Raw genomic sequence first — 5362 nt, 5'->3', positions numbered from 1 at the left:
AAAGTTGTTCAAGTGCTCAAAAATGACAGAAACAAAAATCACCAGACCCCAAGATGAGAGACATAAAGACTTCTAAAAAGTAAAACTGACAGTTTAAGGGGGAAAAATATTAAAGGGAAAGGGAAAGAGCAACAAAGTTCATGTTGCAGGTTCAGCGCTCTAATAGTAAATAATAGAGCCAGTTAAAATGATACATTTTTCCTCCAATCTTTCAGAACATTTTCATTAGAATATTATTTTTATACAATGTGAAATGAAAAATGTTTGGTTGTTTTCCGTTTTCACCTCACGCAGCTCCTGGCACTGGAAAAAAAGACGACAACCATGAAAACAGTAAGTCCAACTTGTTTTTAAACCCAACTAATAGTGTTTGCTTAAAAAAATTAACATCCCCACCCTCCCTCCAACACCCACAAAAAAAAGTTTTATGCAACCTCTTTGTAGGACTTGAAACCTCATTTCTGTTGATCAAATTTTGCTTTAAAATAAAAATTGCCTGTCTAAAAAGTATTTCAGACTGTGAAATGGTGAGAGACAGACCAGTTGTTACAATGCTAATTTAGGACGGAGGAAACAGGTTCAGTTCTGTACTTTGCCACAAACTTGTGAACATCGCATGAGTTCTTGAGCGCCTTAGTCCCCACATGGGAAATATCACTTGTGTACCACACAGGGGCATTGTACACAGGGTTTGAATGACACTTTGACTCTTGGGGAAGGGCGGGGGGGGTCAAGACAATCTCGATCTTTGATTTCATTGATTAGCAAGTCCACCTAAGCGAAGGAGCAATGCGATCAGAGACCCTCCCAGGTTGTGATTTTCAAATCGTACAGAGGGGCTCTCGTCTCTTATGGGGGGGGCTCATCCCCCTCCCTCCTAGCTTCCCTGTAGTTTAAACCCTGATTGTACAGACTATGGTGATAGAGGCCATAACATTGTCCACAGCTGCTATACCCTAGACAGGTTGCCCTGGAGAACGATGGGCTGTATCTAATGAACGTGATGCTGGACAAAGCACAGGATTACCATGATCATTTCCAGGATATTCCAAACTGGTAGCAGGCTGATCCTCCTGTGACAAGTGGTACGGGGTCTTTAATGATCAAAGAAAGTGAGGACCTCGTTTTTATGTCTCCTCATCTGAAAGACGGCCGTTCGAGCAGCAGGGTGACTCCTAGCGCTGGGCAGTTGCTGGGCACAGCCTGGGAGGAGAGCCACCTCCTGAGCCAGCGCTACCACTTCTACAAGCACTTGACTTTTTCTGTAAAAGCCTGAGTGGGAACTGGCCTCAGCCCAGCCACTAACGGACTGCACAATTCACGCCCCGGTGGGGTACGGCTGTGTCGCTGGGAGGAAGCACCTCCATAGTTGTCCGACTGAGGTTGAAAATCTGTTTCCAAAGAGAAAAGGAGCCGCACTGAAAGTTCCCGTGTAACACAGCCTAGCATTTGAGCTTTCCAAATAAATCGCTGTGGATCCCCTTGGGTGCATCTGCCCCGTCCTACAAGGAAGGCTCCCATCCTTCTTAAAGCAGGGACCGAGCTAGGCGTGGGGGAGCAGGGACGCTTGGTTTGCGGGCAGCCTTCCTACGGCGATTCAGTCTCAGCATGTGCATGTGCTCGGGGATTGACGACAGCCTGGTCGTGTCAAGCAGCAGTTTATCACCAGGTATCTTGAGTGGAAGGAAGGCAAGCGCAAGGGAGGAAGGGGGACTCAGAGCTCAGAGAAAAGTGAAACAGATGATTAAGGGAAAAAAGATGGCAGATGAAACTAAAAATAGCCCTTTTGGCAGTTGTAAAGGAAATTCGTTTGACAGGGGGCTGTTTCTTTCATCGAGAGTGGTTTGTTGTGTAACAGATGATACTGGCACCAGCTCTCCTTATCTGTGCTGTCAGTTTAACTGACAAAAAGGATCTTGCTTTAGCATTGCAGGAGTTATAATGAGCTTTAAACATGTGTTTGTTTTCAAGGAGGCTTATTTCAAAGAACCGCCTCACGACTGAAGGGGCGAGAGAGCTCAGCACATGCTCTGTCAAAACAATTTATTCCACAAGTATTTCTTCAACTTCTGGATCTTTATCAAGTAGGCTAGAGGAGGTTAAACCTCCTGTTTTCTGTCCCCTCTGCCTCGGCCCACCTCACACTTGCCCAAGGAAGACCTTTAACTCTATGCTGCACAGCACAGCATCTGGCAAAGTAGGCTGTCACCTCCGAAAGCTCACGCCTTTCTGAACAAGATTGTCTCTGATGCCACCCTCCCCTCCCTTGTGCTGTACAACAGAAAACTCGATGCCCACAAGTTTTTCAGTGCACACACAGAAGGAAACTCCTCTGCCCACTATAGTCTGCTTTTCACCCCTTGGGAAGCTTATATGAAACATAGAGAGAACCTTAAATGCAATGTCTTTCCAGGCCCAAGTGAAAGTGAAATGAAAAGAGTCAAAGCTGCTTTATGTTTTGGCGAGAGCATTTATTTCTCTCCCCCACCCCCAAAAGATGCAATCCCTGGACCAGAGAGTTCAGGTGAAGGATACTTAAGGGTGCAAATGGTATTGTAAGACACAGAGGGGACAAGAAGCAATGCTTAGGCTTTGAAGGACCTTATCTTGCCTTCCTCTTTTTCCAAAGAAATGGGATAAAATTACTGTACTGAAAGGCTGGTCATCAGCTCCTGCCCTCCTGCAGGTGACTGATGCAGGATCATTGTGAGCTTCACTGACAGGATATCCCATAGCCAACGCGCCAGTGAGCCCTCCTGGCCTGCACTGTGTTTTCCTCACAAGTCTTCAGAGTGCCTCTGAATAGAAGGAACCAGTGCCTCAAATCTCCTCTTTCTTTCTTCCTTCTCCTTCCTTTCAACAATATTAAACTTAACATGATGGAGTTGTTTTTTTTTCTATCTTTGGATCAAAGCAGTCCCAGATTGTTGACCTGGAGGGGGAGGGAAAAGACTGGTTTGTAATCATTCATGATCATGATTTATTTTAGTAAGTCCTACTTTATTTAGTATCTAGAGTAAGAAGTATACTCTTATGGCTGAGCTGAACCTCGTGGCCTTAAATGTGTCCAACCATTGCATGCCAGATAGCTACTCAATTATATAAAGGTTCCTATAGATCTGCTTCATTCACTACATCCCTGTCATGTTCACTGAAGCCTTAGATATGACTTCCAATGTGTCACATTTGCTTTTGTAGAGTACATCTCACAAAGATCTTTCAAAGTTCATTGGAGCAAGCCAAAAAACAACCCAAACAGCCTATTACAAGAACGAGAACTAGCCGTTAACATTGAGACTAGCAGTTAACATTGCTATTTTCTTACCTATCTTATCTTAAAAATGGCTTCTACACACATCAGTGTTACTAACAAGCTGGTTTATGTTGACTACACAACATATACCACATTCAAATATTTTTTTTCCAGAGGAAAGTCAGAAGACAAGCTCACAAGTGGAAAGTAAGACTTTATATAGGGTAGAACTAACTTCTGTCCCAGAAATTGACAATTTGGGAACCTGTTCCTACATACAGTCTCTAAGAATATTGCCTATACCAGTCTCTTACTTGTTAGAATACATCACAGCATTCAGAAAAAGAGAAGGCATGATACTTAAGGTAATGGTATTTCTGTGTTGTCCCTTGAATACCGAGGCTGAACAACATTAACATGGCACAGGCCTACTCTTTTTGCTCTAGTAAGCAACATTAAAAAGTTTTCAAAATTGCAGAGTTGCTTGCTTTTTAAAAGTGTTGGAATATTGGCAGCTAGCGGGCAGTTCTCCTTCCCTTCCACCAGAGAACAGTAAATTTGCTGAAAAATTCCATTCTGATCATCCAAAACAATCTGTATCTTCACTGAAACTCATTGAATATTTTTGGTTGGAAAACAATTTTAATAGCTTCATGATGAGAGAACTCACAGCCATGATATGCGACAAATCAAGCTCCCTTCCATTTTTCAGCCTGGGAGGAAATCTCTCTCTCCCACATCCCCAGGGAGTGCCCTTATCACAAGTCTTTATGCTGGAACAAGCAGCTCTGTCTCTATCTATCACTGAAATTGTTGCACTGAAGCAGAACTGTCCTACCTCCCAAGTGAGTGCTTTAACCAGGAGACTGAACAACTGTTTTCATTTTCCAATAGTTTATGCAAAGTGCAATAGTCCCAGCTCAAAGGTTGAGAAAGACCCACCTCAGATTATATTGTAGGCTGAAGTTGAAGACACCCGTCTGCGAGGAAGACGACTTAAATTCAATCTGTGCCTGGCTTAAAAACAGAACTAACAGGTAAAAAGGGACAGCTACCATGATATCACTTCCTCTTCCAGCAGCATATGAATCTTGCCATTCATTTCCTTTGCTTTTCTTACACATGCCCAAAATAAAATATTGAGTTTAGGATTAATTGGAACCATTGGTGTCATATGAAATGAATTCCACATCGCTCCCCACAGGTTTTTGTTTCAGTGAGAAAAAAACACTGATTTTTAAATGTGGAGTTTTGGTTCAATTGCTAAACCAAAAAAAAAAAAAAAACGATTATGCACTCAGCCCTATGGACAGCACAGCTACAGTACAACCACAAACATATTGTATGATTCTTGATACTAGAAGTGACAAGACTGACTGAAGCTCTCAGATTTGCATTCAGGTTAAAAGCACAAGTGCTGAATGTGCATGAAAGAGCAGAAGAGTTATGAAAAAAGTTAACTGAAATAGGTAAAATTATAAAGCATTCAACTCACAGAGATGTGCTTTGCACTGTAGCACACCCCGCCTCCCCCCCCGCCCCACAGACATACACCTGCCATTAGCTATAAAGGCCACAGGATGCCACTGTTGCATTTCTTTTCCAGGAGGTCAAGATGAATTGAGAGGAAAAAAAAACAAACCTGTTCCTATGATCAACTTGTGGTTTTTTCCCACTAAATGAATCAGTGTTGCACCTCCAGATGACACCCAATGCAAACAGATTGGTGCGTCACAGTGCAAAATGTCACAGCAAGAAATAAAATATTTGGGTACCTTTTGGACTAAATGTGACTCCCATAATACGCACCAAAGTCAAAAGGAGTTGTATCCATCCATTCTCATGGGTGTTGGTCATGGCCATGTTGTTGAGGATGCAAAACAAACAACAAATATCTTCTGTTGTTGTCTTTTACCTGTTTCCAGGAGACAGAAGCAGAAAAGAGAGGAGATAAAAAGGAAAATGAAAGCAGACTGATGTGGAATTACATCTTCTAAAGCAGAGAGCATCTAAGAACACTATAAACCATTAAAAATCCATATATTCTGTCTTAATATGAAACTTTTTAATGTAAATATCTAGAATGTAATGTGTTCACACCGGGGGGGG

The 5362-nt window shown here is 42.5% G+C and overlaps 1 long non-coding RNA gene across 1 annotated transcript in view; it reads right to left on the bottom strand.

Annotated features, from left to right (window-relative positions):
* Positions 1-261: 261 nt before the first annotated feature.
* LOC109300856 overlaps positions 262-5362 on the bottom strand; it is a 25209-nt gene continuing 20108 nt past the window's right edge. Inside the window, exons 3-4 of the long non-coding RNA XR_002098345.1 lie at positions 5029-5168; positions 262-2798 (exon numbers count right to left, since the gene is read on the bottom strand). This is a non-coding gene — a long non-coding RNA (uncharacterized LOC109300856). The remainder of the gene's footprint in view (positions 2799-5028; positions 5169-5362) is intronic.

Source organism: Gavialis gangeticus, unplaced genomic scaffold, assembly GCF_001723915.1.
Source record: "Gavialis gangeticus isolate Ggan-Ray unplaced genomic scaffold, GavGan_comp1, whole genome shotgun sequence".
NCBI classification, from domain to species: Eukaryota; Metazoa; Chordata; order Crocodylia; family Gavialidae; genus Gavialis; species Gavialis gangeticus.
This window is presented reverse-complemented; position numbering and strand designations above follow the sequence as displayed.